This window comes from Paramisgurnus dabryanus, chromosome 4, assembly GCF_030506205.2.
Source record: "Paramisgurnus dabryanus chromosome 4, PD_genome_1.1, whole genome shotgun sequence".
NCBI lineage: Eukaryota > Metazoa > Chordata > Actinopteri > Cypriniformes > Cobitidae > Paramisgurnus > Paramisgurnus dabryanus.
In genome coordinates this window covers 7,516,447-7,535,733 of record NC_133340.1, presented here as the reverse complement: position 1 = coordinate 7,535,733, position 19,287 = coordinate 7,516,447, and the positions used below count along the sequence as shown (strand labels likewise).

Sequence of the window (19,287 nt, the reverse complement as noted above, 5' to 3'; positions counted from 1 at the left end):
TTATCTGAGAAAGGAGAAACAAGACTGTTAAAGAACAAGACTTAATATTGACATGGTTACACACTCATTTGGTATGTTTTTTTTATAAAAAACTAAAAATATATAATTCTTACTGCAAATGTCGTGTAAGTGCCTCCAAAATTATGTTCACGTTTCACAGCTTTCATAAAATGACATGAGTGTTAAAACTGATAACTCAGAACAATTGAAGTGGTAGTCTTTAACTAAATGTGATTTTAATATTATAACAGTAAAATCATGAAGTTAAAAGTGCAGTGTGTACATTTTAGCGGCGTCTAGTGGTGAGGTCACGAATTGCAACCAATGGCTTAGTCCACTGCTCACCCCTCGCTTTTGAAACACATAGAGAAGCTACGGTAGCCGCCACCAGACAAACATGTCATCGTCGGAGACAACTTAGTAAAAAAATGTCCGTTAGGGGCTTCTGTAGAAAAATGGCGCCACAAAATGGTGACTTCCATGTAAGGGGACACTCGGTGTATGTAGATAAAAAGGTCTCGTTCTAAGGTAATAAACACATACCGGTTCATTATGAAAGGTCTTTATACACCCCTGATGATATAGTTTTTTATATCATTTTGCATTTCTGTCAAGAGATCCTTCTAAAATTTACACACTGCACCTTTAAATGTGAACAGATTTCTATTAATAGTAAACTTAGATGATGATTACTCTTTAACTGTGTTTTCTGTGAGTGCAAATGTCAGCCAGTGATTGATCCTCTTCTACCATCTAGTGGACATAACGGAAAATTGCACCTAAAAACCACAATAAAGAATTTGAGTATATTGCCTGATCTCAATAATACATTGTATGCTTTGTCATAAGCTTTAGGGGCCGTTCGTCAGAGCCGTTTTCAAAATGACTGTGTGATAGCTATACTTCTGCAAAGTTGTTTTTGTATTTGATATATATATATTTATACAGTGTAGAGAAAATTGTACTGCACTGGCTTTACTGTTGTTGAGTGTAAGAACTGAAACAATTTAATAAACATAACCAGATACTTTATCTGAATGGTGGATGATGTTATTAAATCGTGTCAATAACAAATATCATTTCATTTAGCAGATTCATGTTCATGTCCTTTAATCGAGTACCATGAAGGCTTTCTGTTTTAATTAGGTAAATAAAGTGAGGTATGCAAGTTATTAAACCGTATATATTTTTATGGACAAAAGGAACATATACACAAACATGCTCTGAACATTTTGTATGTTTCTCTCATCTGAAACAGTCATTTTAGTTCATAGAGATATATTCTGTAGGTCTTACTAAATGGTTGCTTGTTTAAATCTTTTAGACTATTTTTTTTATTAACAAACGTAATTGTTCTTAAAGAACATATATATTCTTTGACATAAATATTATGTGCAAACATACAAGTATTTCAGATGACAGCCTCTGTCTTATTATAGTAGGCCTAAACATAACAAATCCAGATGTGTTGTTTATATCAAATGGAGTTAATAACAAATATGATGTCATTAAGCAAATGTCAGTCAGATTTGGTATTAAGCACTTATTTGTGTTCACACATGTGCTGTGCTTGAGTAAGTTTTCAGTAAATCATTTACATTTAAAACAACCAATTATATCATAACATTACAATTTCATTGCAATAATTCTATAAACAATTATTAAAAACTTTATAAGACACATCATGACATGTTTATGTCATGGAAAATAGATTAAAATACTAAAGCTACTGATAACCAAATATATATTCTCTTTATGTGTGATTATTAGTAATTATTTCTAATGTTGGCCTGTTCTTTAAGGATCCACATATTTACAGCAATCTTTTTCATACCTTTAGGATTTGAAGAATTCTAAGACAACATTTGAAGCTTTATAACTTTATTGGGTTGTTTCCCACAGGTTTAAATTGATGCATGACTAGCCATTAGTTATTTAAAAACATTTAGGTACTTTTTACAAACAAACCTTTTAAAAAACATTACTGGTGTACATCTTAAGACAAAACTATGGCCCTGATATATTTAAAGATAGGCCATTGTAAGCTATTTTCAAGTAAGACAACTAAAACATAAACCTAAATTTTAGTCTGTAACTACACTTAAACCAATGGTCAGTAACATTAATCTCTAAGACTAGTCTTAAAAGTTAGTCATACATTTTTGTCTTCATGACTGAACATAACTGCTTTAAGTATCATGTGAAAAAATATTTAAATTATTTAAATTATATTTAAATCCAAATAGTAAGACTGATTAGCCCTAACTAACTACTAGTTCTTCAGACTAGTCCTTAAAACACAGTTTTAACTTAATTATTCAACCAGCCCTAGTCTTGGAAAGACATATATTGTCTGATCTTAATAAAACTATTAATATTTTGTCATAAGCTTCACATTACTAGTTAATTGGTTAGATATACTTAGTCTGGCCCATTTTGAAAATGTCACATTTCAAAATGCTTGAATTGATAACCTCAAGTCTTTTAGTTTTAATGAGGTAAATGACTGCAGATCATTGAATCTTATAATAATTTTCATGCAGATGCAAACCCATGGACAAAAGGAACATAACAGCAGTTACAAATGAAATAACGAATACAGGTTAGAAATGGTTCCCACATCACTGTGAGACATCATATCAAATCTAGGAATACAACGGCAAAAGTTTATTTTATGTTTCATATTGATATTTGCCCAGATAGTACAGCAAATTCACAAAATTGTTTTTCATATAAACATAAACATCTAGAGCAGTACTTTCAACTAAGTGAAACACAGTGGTTTCTCCAGACCCAATGCTCAGCACATTTTCTATGATTCCCTCATCTGACACAATCAGGTCAGTTCATACAAATCTCTACTGATGATTAAAGTGGATTTGTTTAAAATAGAAGACTTTTGTATATGTGCAGAGCAGTGGGCTTCCAGGAATACTTTTGAAAACCACTGATCTAGGGGACAGTTAACGTTACACCCATTGTTCTAGATGCAAATATTTCCGGAATGATGAGCCAAAAATCCTCACAGACACTTGAGAACATAAGACAAAAAAGCCCATCAGTTTAGTTGTAATCGCTGGACTCGTACAAGGTTAATGCTGGCTGGCTGTTGGTCGGCATGTTTTCTAAGATATGTAATTATCCTAATAGACCCTTATAAGAATCTGAAAGCAGATGTTATGTGCAAAATAGTAGGTGAGACAAATATTTATGTGTCGTATACATATGCTATAGTCATCGTTCTTTGTTCTTAGATTATTGCGCCACCTAGTGGACAATCTCTGCTATTTTTTGCATGTGAACTCAGTCTAGGTCTATACATATGTGTACCAAGTTTCGTGTTGATATCTCATTCCTATCATAAATGATAGCCATTTAAGTATTTGTGGCACCGCCTCTTCGTACTTTTGACCGTGGTGTTGCGACGACGAGTGCAAAGTTCAACTTTTTTTTGATAATTATTGATATTCAATGTCTAAGGAATATTCCAGCACTGGATTGGTTCAGATTGGTCAAAAAACCTAGGACTAGTTTGCAAAAGTAGGTTTAAAAGAAAATGATGAATATCTAACAAACGATTTTACTGAGACAGTTGCTTCTTGAGGGAAAGTTGTTCATTGTAAGTACCTCTATTAAATGATATGAGGATCTTGTGGATATCTAAAACACTACATAATACACAATAATTTAAACACTAAAAAAACGTGATAGCGCCCCCCGGAGGCCGAATTTTTTCTTACTCTGCACAGACCTTCATGGCCAAGAGACAAACAGGCCCACCGCGTTTCGTTTCGATCGGCCTTCGTTAACCCTGTCTAATAGCTGCTTTTTCTTGATTGGCCGATGGCGGCTATGTTTCTTGAGCCATGCAAAATTCCTTTTAGACATTAATAGTACCCTAGACCAAGAGCAACCGTGCCAAATTTCAAGTTGATCGGTCCCACACTTTTGTAGCTACAGCCCTTCAAAGGTTGAGGTGGTGTTATAACGCCAACTAGTGGTCAAGCGGCGCAATTATTTGAACGTGAGCCCAGAATAGTCCCCTGTATATATACACCAAATTTGGTGTCGATACCTCTTTCTAATCCCAAGTTATAGCCATTTAAGACCTAGAGGCTCCGCCCATAGGGGGCGTTTGGGCGTGGCTTTACGACGGTGAGTCGAAAGTTCAACTTTTTTTTGATAACTTTTGATATTCACGCTCCAAGGAATATTACAGCACTGGAATGGTTCCGATCGGTCGAAAAACCTAGGACTAGTTCGTTTTTATTTTTTTCGACAAAATCGAAAATAGCGAAAAAAAATTCTAGGCGCAAATGAAATCGGAGATATACGTTTTGTTCGTCTTGACGCAAGGATTCCAGTGATATAAGACACTTGACATTTGGACAAGATTTCTGGGAGTTATGAGCATAAACGTGATTTCCGTCGTTATAGCGCCACCTATAGGCCAATCGGGTTGATACTCTGTCAACCTCTCCCCAAATTGGGTCCTACCATTTGGCCAAGTTTCAAGTCTCTAGGCCTTACGGTTTGGTCTGCACGTTCCGTTTTACGGCAGAATAATAATAATAAAAATCTTAACAATTACAATAGGGTTTCAGCGCTTCGCGCTTGAACCCCTAATAATAAAAATCCATACAAATACAATAGGGTTTCAGCCCTACGGGCTTGAACCCCTAATAAATATAGCTGCAAGCAGCGATTACCGGGGTTCAAGCGATTTGGGACATTAAGACCATTAAGGGCATGGCTGTGTAGATTTGCTGCATTGTACAAAATAAATGATGAAAAATAAGATACCAGACACACGTGTTCAAAGTTATTAGCAAAAATTGCTATCGTTCAGTGAAATGTCTCCCTCTCTTCTCACGGAACATTGACAAATAGAACACTGAAGGAAATGTTTGTGGTGCTTGCAATGGCAAAACTCGGGTCACAAAATGTTAAAATAGGGTTAATGAGTCAAAAGAGCCGAACCCCACGTCTCTACGATGTTCTGATACAGAGATACAGCTTGCTAAATGGTTGCTAGGGTATTCTCATTGGTTGCTAGGGAGTGACTTGCAATCCATCAATGATTATACTCAAAGCCATGAAAGGAATAATCCATGATGACTCATGATTTTAAATGTAAGGTTACAGTATTTTTAAGTGAAAATAACAAATTACCACTAGGTGGCGCTATGACAAACTCGTGCATGGAATCTCAGGTCATGACTGTGTTACATCTAGCTAGTATCATGGCTGTACACTTTAGTTTATTGAAAAAACAGTTGTTTGACCATAGGGTTTGCTCAATGTCATAGGTTTTGTTAAATTATGAGGCCAACTAGTGGTGCAGGCATACCATTTTTTTTTGTATTGCCTCAGACTGTGCTCAGACATCAGCGTATCAAATCTGGTGAAAAAATATCATTTCGTTGCGGAGTTATAACCATTTATGTGTAAAAACACAAAATTTTGAGGTAATTTTTCGTTTTTTTGCAATTTTCGGCCATTTCTGATGAAAATTTTAACATAACGCCAATAGAACTTTTTGTTCAGAAGGTAATACAATGTTCTTCCTATGGTCGTTTCGAGTCGATCGGAATAGCCCTCGCGGAGTTATTCGCGCGTGTTTTTTAAGCGCTATTTTCCTGTGCAGAACCAACCGTAAAGCAAAACCTGGCATGCTTGGTATCGTTGGACTCGGCAACAATTCAGGACTCCAAAGAAAAAAGTTGCATGAAAATATGTTAAACTCAGCCTAAGTTATAAGCGTTTAAATGATTCGTCTGACCACTAGGTGGCCCCGAGACGAAACGACGCATGCCACCTCAGGCCATGACTGTCATCACAAGTACCAAGTGTCGTGTTAATACTTCATTCCTGTCCGCAGTTATATCCAATAAATCCCTAGTGGCTGCGCACACTTCAGACGTTTGGGCGTGGCATGTCAACCGTGAGTCGAAAGTTCAACTTTTTTTCAATAATTATTGATATTCGAACTCCAAGGAACATTTTAGCACCGAAACGATTCCGATCGAGCGAAAAACCTAGGACTAGTTCGTTTTTATTTTTTTCGACAAAATCAAAAATAGCGAAAAATTTTTAATGACGGAAATGAAATCGGAGATATACATTTTGTTCGTCTTGACGCAAGGAATCCAGGAATATAAGACACTTGACATTTGGACAAGAATTGTCGAAGTTATGAGCATCAACGCGTTTGCCATCGCTGTAGCGCCCCCCATAGGCCGATTGGGATGACACTCTGTCATCTTCGCGCACGAATGAGACCTACCATTTGGCCAAGTCTCAAGTCTCTAGGCCTTACGGTTTGGTCTGCACGATCCGTTTAACGGCAGAAGAAAAATAATAAAAAATATAGCTGCAAGCAGCGATTACCGGGGTTCAAGCGATTTGGGACATTAAGACCTTTAAGGGCATGGCTGTGTAGATTTGCTGCATTGTACAAAATAAATGATGGAAAATAAGATACCAGACACACGTGTTCAAAGTTATCAGCAAAAAAGTGCTATCATTCAGTGAAATGTCTCCCTCTCTTCTCACAGAACATTGACAAATGGAACAATGAAAGAAATGTTTGTGGTGCTTGCATTGGCAAAACTCGGGTCACAAAATGTTAAAATAGTGTTAATGAGTCAAAAGAACTGAACCCCATGTCTCTACGATGTTCTGATACAGAGATACAGCTCTTGCTAAATGGTTGCTAGGGTATGCTCATTGGTTGCTAGGGAGTGACTTGCAATCCACCAATGATTATACTCAAAGTCATGAAAGGAATAATCCATGATGACTCATGATTTTAAATGTAAGGTTACAGTATTATTAAGTGAAAATAACAAATTACCACTAGGTGGCGCTATGACAAACTTGTGCATGGAATCTCAGGTCATGACTGTGTTACATCGAGCTAGTATCATGGCTACACACTTTAGTTTAGTGAAAAAACAGTTTTATGACCATTGGGCTTGCTCAATGTCAAAGGTTTTGTTCAATTATGAGGCCAACTAGTGGTGCAGGCATACCATATTTTTTATATTGCCTCAGACTGTGCTCAGACATCAGCGTATCAAATCTGGTGAAAAAATATCATTTCGTTGCGGAGTTATAACCATTTATGTGTAAAAACACAAAATTTTGAGGTAATTTTTCGTTTTTTGCAATTTTCGGTCATTTCTGATGAAAATTTTAACATAACGCCAATAGAACTTTTTGTTCAGAAGGTAATACAATGTTCTTCCTATGGTCGTTTCGAGTCGATCGGAATAACCCTCGCGGAGCTATTCGCGCGTGTTTTTTAAGCGCTATTTTCCTGTGCAGAACCAACCGTAAAGCAAAACCTGGCATGCTTGGTATCGTTGGACTCGGCAACAATTCAGGACTCCAAAGAAAAAAGTTGCATGAAAATATGTTAAACTCAGCCTAAGTTATAAGCGTTTAAATGATTCGTCTGACCACTAGGTGGCGCTGTGACGAAACGACGCATGCCACCTCAGGCCATGACTGTCATCACAAGTACCAAGTGTCGTGTTAATACTTCATTCCTGTCCGCAGTTATATCCAATAAATCCCTAGTGGCTGCGCACACTTCAGACGTTTGGGCGTGGCATGTCGACCGTGAGTCGAAAGTTCAACTTTTTTTCAATAATTATTGATATTCGAACTCCAAGGAACATTTTAGCACCGAAACGATTCCGATCGAGCGAAAAACCTAGGACTAGTTCGTTTTTATTTTTTTCGACAAAATCAAAAATAGCGGAAAATTTTTAATGACGGAAATGAAATCGGAGATATACATTTTGTTCGTCTTGACGCAAGGAATCCAGGAATATAAGACACTTGACATTTGGACAAGAATTGTCGAAGTTATGAGCATCAACGCGTTTGCCATCGCTGTAGCGCCCCCCATAGGCCGATTGGGATGACACTCTGTCATCTTCGCGCACGAATGAGACCTACCATTTGGCCAAGTCTCAAGTCTCTAGGCCTTACGGTTTGGTCTGCACGATCCGTTTTACGGCAGAAGAAAAATAATAAAAATAATAATAATAATAATAAATATAGCTGCAAGCAGCGATTACCGGGGTTCAAGCGATTTGGGACATTAAGACCATTAAGGGCATGGCTGTGTAGATTTGCTGCATTGTACAAAATAAATGATGAAAAATAAGATACCAGACACACGTGTTCAAAGTTATTAGCAAAAATTGCTATCGTTCAGTGAAATGTCTCCCTCTCTTCTCACGGAACATTGACAAATAGAACACTGAAGGAAATGTTTGTGGTGCTTGCAATGGCAAAACTCGGGTCACAAAATGTTAAAATAGGGTTAATGAGTCAAAAGAGCCGAACCCCACGTCTCTACGATGTTCTGATACAGAGATACAGCTTGCTAAATGGTTGCTAGGGTATTCTCATTGGTTGCTAGGGAGTGACTTGCAATCCATCAATGATTATACTCAAAGCCATGAAAGGAATAATCCATGATGACTCATGATTTTAAATGTAAGGTTACGGTATTTTTAAGTGAAAATAACAAATTACCACTAGGTGGCACTATGACAAACTCGTGCATGGAATCTCAGGTCATGACTGTGTTACATCTAGCTAGTATCATGGCTGTACACTTTAGTTTATTGAAAAAACAGTTGTTTGACCATAGGGTTTGCTCAATGTCATAGGTTTTGTTAAATTATGAGGCCAACTAGTGGTGCAGGCATACCATTTTTTTTGTATTGCCTCAGACTGTGCTCAGACATCAGCGTATCAAATCTGGTTAAAAAATATCATTTCGTTGCGGAGTTATAACCATTTATGTGTAAAAACACAAAATTTTGAGGTAATTTTTCGTTTTTTGCAATTTTCGGCCATTTCTGATGAAAATTTTAACATAACGCCAATAGAACTTTTTGTTCAGAAGGTAATACAATGTTCTTCCTATGGTCGTTTCGAGTCGATCGGAATAACCCTCGCGGAGTTATTCGCGCGTGTTTTTTAAGCGCTATTTTCCTGTGCAGAACCAACCGTAAAGCAAAACCTGGCATGCTTGGTATCGTTGGACTCGGCAACAATTCAGGACTCCAAAGAAAAAAGTTGCATGAAAATATGTTAAACTCAGCCTAAGTTATAAGCGTTTAAATGATTCGTCTGACCACTAGGTGGCGCTGTGACGAAACGACGCATGCCACCTCAGGCCATGACTGTCATCACAAGTACCAAGTGTCGTGTTAATACTTCATTCCTGTCCGCAGTTATATCCAATAATTCCCTAGTGGCTGCGCACACTTCAGACGTTTGGGCGTGGCATGTCGACCGTGAGTCGAAAGTTCAACTTTTTTTCAATAATTATTGATATTCGAACTCCAAGGAACATTTTAGCACCAAAACGATTCCGATCGAGCGAAAAACCTAGGACTAGTTCGTTTTTATTTTTTTCGACAAAATCAAAAATAGCGGAAAATTTTTAATGACGGAAATGAAATCGGAGATATACATTTTGTTCGTCTTGACGCAAGGAATCCAGGAATATAAGACACTTGACATTTGGACAAGAATTGTCGAAGTTATGAGCATCAACGCGTTTGCCATCGCTGTAGCGCCCCCCATAGGCCGATTGGGATGACACTCTGTCATCTTCGCGCACGAATGAGACCTACCATTTGGCCAAGTCTCAAGTCTCTAGGCCTTACGGTTTGGTCTGCACGATCCGTTTTACGGCAGAAGAAAAATAATAAAAATAATAATAATAATAATAATAAAAATCAGTACAAATACAATAGGGTTTCAGCCCTTCGGGCTTGAACCCCTAATAATAATAAAAATCAGTACAAATACAATAGGGTTTCAGCCCTTCGGGCTTGAACCCCTAAATATAGCTGCAAGCAGCGATTACCGGGGTTCAAGCGATTTGGGACATTAAGACCTTTAAGGGCATGGCTGTGTAGATGATGAATAAATAATAAATGATGAAAAATAAGATACCAGACACACGTGTTCAAAGTTATCAGCAAAAAAGTGCTATCATTTAGTGAAATGTCTCCCTCTCTTCTCACGGAACATTGACAAATGGAACACTGAAAGAAATGTTTGTGGTGCTTGCATTGGCAAAACTCGGGTCACAAATTGTTAAAATAGTGTTAATGAGTCAAAAAAACTGAACCCCATGTCTCTACGATGTTCTGATACAGAGATACAGCTCTTGCTAAATGGTTGCTAGGGTATGCTCATTGGTTGCTAGGGAGTGACTTGCAATCCACCAATGATTATACTCAAAGTCATGAAAGGAATAATCCATGATGACTTATGATTTTAAATGTAAGGTTACAGTATTTTTAAGTGAAAACAACAAATTACCACTAGGTGGCGCTATGAAAAACTTGTGCATGGAATCTCAGGTCATGACTGTGTTACATCGAGCTAGTATCATGGCTATACACTTTGGTTTAGTGAAAAAACAGTTTTATGACCATTGGGCTTGCTCAATGTCAAAGGTTTTGTTCAATTATGAGGCCAACTAGTGGTGCAGGCATACCATTTTTTTTGACGTGCGTGAAGTTGGCCCCCCACCCAACGCAAAACGTCGGCAAAATATGCTCAATCGTTTGTGCTCCGTTTGTGCTGGTTTGTGCCGCAAAAATTTTCGTTTGTGCTGCTTTGGTTTTTTAGATATTAGAAGAACATTTATAGGTCATACTGAGGTCACGTAGCCCCCCAACATGCTCCAAATTTACCCAAAATAGTCTTAAACGTTTGTGCTTCGTTTGTGCTGGTTTGTGCAGGTAAAATTTTCGTTTGTGCTGCTTCGGTTTTTATAATATTTGACATTGAAATAAGGCGATGACGTCACTCAGCCCCCCACATGCTTCAAGTTCACCCAAAGTATTCTTGTTTGATTGTGCTTCGTTTGTGCTGGTTTGTGCAGGTAAAAATTTCGTTTGTGCAGTTTTCGTTTTTTAGATATTAAAAGAACATTTATAGGTCATACAGAGGTCACACAGCCCCCCACATGCTCAAAATTAACCCAAAATAGTCTTAAACGTTTGTGCTTCGTTTGTGCTGGTTTGTGCAGGTAAAATTTACGTTTGTGCAGTTTTCGTTTTTTAGATATTTAAAACATTTATAGGTCATACTGAGGTCACGTAGCCCCCAACATGCTCCAAATTTACCCAAAATAGTCTTAAACGTTTGTGCTTCGTTTGTGCTGGTTTGTGCAGGTAAAAGTTTCGTTTGTGCTGCTTCGGTTTTTATAATATTTGAGATTGAATTATGGCGATGACGTCACTCAGCCTCCCGCATGCTTCAAGTTCACTCAAAACTATATTTGTTCGTTTGTGCTGGTTTGTGCAGGTAAAAGTTTCGTTTGTGCTGCTTCGGTTTTTATAATATTTGACATTGAATTATGGCGATGACGTCACTCAGCCTCCCGCATGCTTCAAGTTCACTCAAACAATTCTTGTTCGATTGTGCTTCGTTTGTGCTGATTTGTGCTGTAAACATGTACAGGTCTTAATGATCACTAACGCAGTTTCAACGTTTAATGGACACAACGGATCACAGGATGTGTTGTTGAATAAGAATTCTGAGGTAAGCGGTTTTTATGTGTTTACAGAATTGTTACGTAAATAACAGTAGTAATATTAACATACACACAACATAATCTGTTTGCTTTAGCTCTGTGTATACATAGGCTATTTATGTGTTAGGAGCTTAAATGCAAAACCCTATAAGTCTGACTGACATATTTTCTTGCAAATATCAGACTTTTAACACACACACACACACACACACAGACACACACACGCGCACACACACACACACACACACACACACACACACACACACACACACACACACACACACACACATGGGGACTCAATGAATGAATTAAGCCAAAATGATTTTACTTGTAAAATAGAATTACTGTGTATTAGTGAACATCAAATAACAATAAGAATAAAACCTTTAAAAATGTAAAAACTATTAATACTGACAAGCCACTGTCTGACTTCAAAACAAAAACACCACACAGAATAAACTTGTGTGTAAACACCAGTAGGAAAACAAAGGTGTGTGTTACTTTACAGAAATTAATTTAAATAAATTCAATTACTCTTTTGTGTATAAAACAGCATGTGGACATATTTTGTTTTTTTCTGACACTCCTGTCATTCCACTTCTCAGGTCATCATACATCTCCCAGACACACGAAGACCTCCTGCAGTAGGCCACATAATGTCCAATAGAATTCTTGGTTAAGCCTCCTTTAAAAGCAACGACTGCCCTTAAAACAAATCTCTCCCCTTGAAGCATCAGGTTGGAAGAAAATTCACACAAAGGAAATTGGACTCTGGATTTACTTCCCAGGTCAGTGTCAATCCACAGAAGTTCTCCTACACTGTAACTGTGAGAAACTGTCCCTTCACAGAGCACTTTTTCTGAGGTAGAGTCTGTCTTGAATGGAGAGGGGGACTGACTTTGGATTGGCCTGAGGCAGGGGGACTTTGGAAGGTTAAGCCCTTCTTCCACTGCAGTTTGTAGATGAGCCACGCCAGAAGCCTGCAGTACAGCATCAGACGTACAAACAAAAGAAATTTCCCTTGTGAGTGGTTTGCTGAGACTGCAATGCTGTGAGGAGCACTGTTTGGTAAGGGAAACACATTTTGTCATTAACTTATTAATGATTGTGGAGATGTGGCATTGTGCATTGATTTGGAGAACACCAGACTTCAACTGTACACCTTCAAATATTTCACTTAGCAGCTGTGCCCTCTGTGTGTAGGCATGTGCATTTAGACCTTTTCTGGTGATGGTTTTTACTAGCTGGAGGAGGTTGTTGGAGTCCTCACTGCAAACAGTGTTTCCAAAAGTGAGACTATCGCAGAAAGCACAACATAAGCATTGACAAAAAGCATCAAATGCACATGTGTTCAGCACAGAGATTCTTGATTTCCCAATTTTAACAGGCTGTTGATTATTTCCATTTTTCAACAGTTCCACTTTTAGTTTTTTCCCTTTCACAGATGAATCTGCATGGAGCCATTCAGGACAGGGAGAGAGGTATGAACTCATCTTCCTCTTTTTGGGTGGAACTGCTAGGCCTCTCCAGTTTTCAACCGCATCTTCATCGGCTGGATGGATGTTTATGACAGCATCAGAGGTCTCAGAACAGGAAGCATCCATTTCTGGCTTTACATCTACACTGCAAGTTGTGGTGGGTATTGAATTGGCTCCTGTGACAAGCACTTCCCCAACAGTTACATCTTTTTCTTCACCTTTTTGTTTTGCAGAACAAATTCGCATGTTGCCTTCAATGAAGGACAGATGTTGAGCAATGAATCTATCCACCCTAATTGGCAAGTTTTCATGCTTGAAAAGGCCGCGCTTGATGTTTTTGAATTCTGCTTCAACATTGGCTGAACTTGCGGTAATGTTGGTGCTTCGGAAGTGAGGGACCATTACTGCTGTCCAGAGTGGCAAGTAACTTGCAAGCCAGATTATATTAGGAATAATCTCAGGGAGGAAGTGCATATTATCGTGATCACCATTACCGCTGGCAAGCGACCTGCTCTCTTCACATATGTCTATGACCCACTGCCGTAGGTCTGTCTGTGTTTGGTCACATGGATCCTCTTCTCCCAGGTCCTTGCCCTCTAGATCTGGGATGATGGCACACTCTTCTGCAATCCGGGATTTCAGGTATTTCTTGCACCTTTCTGATATTAAGGGGGCTCCAGAGCTGTCATTGCCTTCTGCTTCACTGAGAGCCACAACAGTAATACTCCTTAGTAGCTCTTTTGCATCATTCATGGATTGTGACTTAAGAAGCTGTGCCATTGATCTCACAAAGAAATCTTTAATGCGATGTGGTTTTTTCTTCAAGCAGCCCCACTGGCAGATCGTCTTGATGCAGTGTGCAACATCAACCCGAACAAAACAAGGTGGCACTTTTGCTGACTGTTTACCAAGTAAGACACCACAACACTCATTGATGTAGCTCTTCAGATCAGGATATGGAGTGAAAGACTTGACCAGAGCTCCGAGCAAAGCTAGAGAAAAGTCACTCACAACCTCTTTTGGAGTTGGTGCACCTGCACGTATCCACTCTTTCAACCAATGTGTTATTGCATTAACATCATGTCTCTCTGACAGCATTTGCACCACTGGGACACTAGAGCTCTCCTCTCCTGCCAGAACTCCCTGATATAAAAAGATATGGCCAGACATGCCAGTTGGTCTTGTTAGTTTCCTCACTACTGAGCCAGTTGCATCAAAACTGACAGTGGGGTTAGTAGACACCTTTATCAATGACTTGTACATATACATTTGTGTTTGACTCCAATAGTGACAAAAAAACTTATCCAGTCCAATATCTTTAATGCTACCACTGTGAGGTGCACTGTATTTCAACATCTGCAGTGACAAAATAGGATCCTTGTCGCCTAATTCTAAGTCATTTCTCTCCTGCTTTGCCTTCCGCAGGGTGGCCAAATTAGGGAGATGACTTGGCTCAGGATCTCCAAAATCCATCAGTTTTGTTGCCTCTGTTGCCCTCCAGACATGGGGTTCCATTCTACCCTCACACAGTTCTTTGGCTATCTGCACACGCAAATTACCAGACATTGCACGCTTTGAACCACCAGTGTGCAGGGAGTTATTTGTGTTTTTAATTAAACACTTAAACACCATTGGGCTGTTTATTTCAGGCTTTTTGTCGCATTTCATGTGAATCAGGCCATTGCACTCCTTACAGTTACCTCTGATTTCAATGTATTTCTCTGTGGCTGATGGATAGACCTTGGCTCTTTTAAAGGCAAAAGTGCAGGTGCTTTTCACCTCTTGCCAAATGTAATGATTTATCACATGTGTCCAGTTGCCAGGCTTCAAAACTGTGTATTCCCTTTTTTGTGTTTTACTGAACTTGTTTTTGTATTCAACCGTTTCAGGGATGAATTCAATCCATTTCTGAAATGGAACTTCAAGACCAAAAGCCCAGCAATCTTTTGGTCTTTGGGAAAGGGACCCTGGCTCAAAATCAGTGTCATCACTACTGCCACTTGCTTCATGATCACTTTCATAAGTAAACTCTAAAGCAGCCCAGATGTTGTGTCTGTTTAATTTAACAAACGTGTATAGCGCCTTTGGGGTGATCTTGTTTTCTAGCTGCTTACTAAGCTCTGTCCAGATGCTCTGACTGGGAGTAGCTATGTTGCCATTTTGGACTATGGCCTCTTTTGATAAACACAGCACCGTGAAAATGGACTCCTTGTCAACCACTGGTTTCTTGGGCATCTGGCATAAGCAAAACATAATTACTTAATGTCATAGAGTAAACTTGTTTTCATATTTTACTGTATGGGTCTGAATATTTGTATAATTTAATATAGTTATAACATAATGTATCCTATATTAGGACATATGGTAGATGCACAACGTATTTAAATACCCAAAATAGGTGACATGAGTTTTCTGTTCAACACACATTGACAATCTTAGCTCTTTTGAATGTTGTACCATTATCCTTGAACTTAGCTTATAATATTGTTACTGACAGTGTTAAAACATACTTACATTGGCCAGAAAATATATTTCCTCCACCAACTCTAGACTGGTTTAGAGCCTCTTACGCGCCTAGTGTTAGGAGTAGTGTTGCAAGTGATAGGGTGGAGTGGGGAGAGCGCCCCCTTGAGGCAAAAGCAAATGGCTGGCTGAATTCAGAATCGCATTTGAACATGCATTATTTATATTATTTGTACCATGGGCATCTTTGCTTTGTTACTTATATGTGAGGGAAGTAGCATAAATCCAATCGCAAGTGATCATCACGAGGCGAATCATGCACCTGAATGTGTCTTAGAAACAAGTTTGTATAGTGTTTATAATCTATGCTATTAGTAGGTGGAGGTAAATGCACTATTTTCAGAGCACATTTCAATTTTAGAGAATAAAAATGACTCGCTGTGACTTAGCAGTAGAGATTTTATTTTTTTCTTTAAAAACAAAAATCACAATTCTTTCCAAAATTTTCTTTACAATACCAAAAGGAAAAACAAAAAAGACTTGGTAGTTATATTTACGTTTCTGTGCACAAATATATTAACATATGCAGTATTGTAATTTCATAATTTCTTCACAAAGTCAAATAATTATCATTAATAAATCAATAATTATGGTAATTGATCATCCAAACAACAATAACATTAACTGTTCTTCTTGGTTTTATATATTATGAGAATGAATGATATATTTTATCTTAATCTTCACAAGTCATTTTCATAATTTACAATAAATAATAATTATGTATAATGACCGAAAAGAGTGTAGGCTGAAGCATTTGCTTATTACACCTACCCTATATACATCATTAAATAAGCGACATTTTCTCACAATATATTATAATATGATTCTTATAAAGAAAACACAAAGTAAAGAAAACATTTACATGAAAAAGACAATTTAATTCATAATAACCAGATACATGTTTCGTATTGTTAATTTCAATAAAAACATTGGAGAATGGAGTCTGATGTTATTTCAATGTTCACACAAGTGTAAAGATCGACAGAGTAAGACTTTAACCTTTTTCTGAAGGCTTAAAATACTATGTAGGCGATAACCAGAAATCAGATGCAATTAAATTTCTAATATTTTAATATTGTAAAGAGCAGCACAAACGAAATTAAAAAACAAAACAAAAGCAAACGGAGCACGATCGAATAAATATAATTTGGGGTGAACTTGAACCAGAGGCTGAGTGACGTCATCGCCATAATTCAATGTCAAATATTATAAAAACCGAAGCAGCACAAACGAAACTTTTACCTGCACAAACCAGCACAAACGAACAAATATAGTTTTGAGTGAACTTGAAGCATGCGGGAGGCTGAGTGACGTCATCGCCATAATTCAATCTCAAATATTATAAAAACCGAAGCAGCACAAACGAAACTTTTACCTGCACAAACCAGCACAAACGAAGCACAAACGTTTAAGACTATTTTGGGTAAATTTGGAGCATGTTGGGGGCTACGTGACCTCAGTATGACCTATAAATGTTTTAAATATCTAAAAAACGAAAACTGCACAAACGTAAATTTTACCTGCACAAACCAGCACAAACGAAGCACAAACGTTTAAGACTATTTTGGGTTAATTTTGAGCATGTGGGGGGCTGTGTGACCTCTGTATGACCTATAAATGTTCTTTTAATATCTAAAAAACGAAAACTGCACAAACGAAATTTTTACCTGCACAAACCAGCACAAACGAAGCACAATCAAACAAGAATACTTTGGGTGAACTTGAAGCATGTGGGGGGCTGAGTGACGTCATCGCCTTATTTCAATGTCAAATATTATAAAAACCGAAGCAGCACAAACGAAAATTTTACCTGCACAAACCAGCACAAACGAAGCACAAACGTTTAAGACTATTTTGGGTAAATTTGGAGCATGTTGGGGGGCTACGTGACCTCAGTATGACCTATAAATGTTCTTCTAATATCTAAAAAACCAAAGCAGCACAAACGAAAATTTTTGCGGCACAAACCAGCACAAACGGAGCACAAACGATTGAGCATATTTTGCCGACGTTTTGCGTTGGGTGGGGGGCCAACTTCACGCACGCTACAGAAAGCTGTCTCGTGGCATATAATATAATGCAAAGCCTATTTTTACAAGGCTACTGCATAGGAAATTGCCCTTCAACCCTGCTGAAAAAAAAACAATAAAACCATTACAGAAATTCCTAATGGTTTCCAATAAAAACAAAATCATGTTTAAAAGTCATTTTATTCATCTGAATCTGCAAATATGAATTTTGTTGTTGGTGTAGTTGTCTTCTTATGGCCACCACCATCCATCCATTCTGGCTCATGATGTACTTAAAATATGATGACAGCATCTAAAGAGGTAAAAAAACAAGTTATTACATTTTTAAAAAATGCTGTATTTTGGCCCATGTACACTTTTTTTTTGTTAATGCACATCAGGGCAAGATCCGTGTTCTTTAATGGTCTGAATTGAAACATTGCATAGCCATCTGATGAAGGAAGAAAGCTGTTGTGTTCAATCAAGATCATCTACAGTGCATTCAGAAATTATTCAAACCCCTTTCACTTTTTATTTTTATGTTGTTGCGTGATACTGTTATTGTTTAGACATTAATAATAATTCAGTAAAAACTGAATTTTAGAAACTTTTGCTAATGTATGAAAAATGAAAACTGAAATATCATATTTATATTATACATATTCAGACCCTTTGCAACAACATCTGCAATTTAGCTCAGTTGCCTCCATTTTTTCTTGATGGTTGCTGAGATGTTTCTACACATTAAAGGGTCCAGATGAACACAAAGATTTTTTGAGGAATGTCTGTAACCAAACTGACCAGAAGCACCATTGACTTACATAGTAGGATAAAAGAATACTATGGAAGTGAATGGTGCTTCTGATCGATTTGGTTACAAATGAATCCAATACTGAATGCTTAAGTGATATCGACCTTATATTTTCAACACCCCCAAATGAGATGCTTAACAAAACAAAAAATATTTACTGGTTGCTTTATGTGTAGATCTAACAGTCTCTTGTGCAGTCCCTTAACAATGAAAGCTTAGATGGATGCCAGAAGTAGCGTAGCCTTCAAGGCAGCTTCTGCAGTGAAGCAGTTCGAGCTCACCGTTGGTCAGATGAGTAGCGCAGATATGGTATATTAGGTTAATCATTTCACTCTCAGAAATCGTAGCCTACAAATAACGTTCATTTTAGATGTGTAATTACTAGAGTATTTGAATCGCTAGACGAGGGATTAATGTAGGCTATTTATTTTTCCTGAAAACCTCCCACTCATTTAGACAGAATGGGTCACATATGTAACTGTGCTGAAAGACACAAACGCTTAAAGGTGATGTACAGTCAACGCGCTCTCAAGTTCAACGCACATTGGGACATATAGCTGTATGAGGCTTTGAAAATGAGAAGTTTGTTTTCCATGCCTATTATTAATGAGAATCAAGGTATTTGTCTTTTTGATTAAAATTTTGTAATATTATTTTTAATAAATATTTACAGTTATTTAAGTTATAATTATAATAGAAGCAAAAATTAATTTAAAATGCTATTTTCATGTAATATGACAAACGTCCGGTTTAAGACCCGCCCATTTCCAGTTCCAATACAAATACAGATACAAATAATTTTGAGATTGTTACAGATACAAATACTGACTCTGCTGCACACCCCTATATGATAGCATCTTGCAGTTGATGAAGATTTATGGG

General features: G+C 37.6%; 1 long non-coding RNA gene across 2 annotated transcripts; it reads left to right on the top strand.

The window, feature by feature from the left end:
- The first annotated feature begins 12,895 nt into the window (after window positions 1–12,895).
- LOC135786234 (uncharacterized) lies at window positions 12,896–15,921 on the top strand. Of its 2 annotated transcripts, XR_010546923.2 has the most exons (5): window positions 12,896–13,219; window positions 13,296–13,704; window positions 13,889–13,973; window positions 14,158–14,292; window positions 14,488–15,921. It is a non-coding gene; the product is annotated as an uncharacterized lncRNA (long non-coding RNA). The 2 variants fall into 2 exon arrangements; XR_010546922.2 differs by having other exon boundaries at window positions 13,889–14,292.
- Window positions 15,922–19,287: the final 3,366 nt, after the last annotated feature.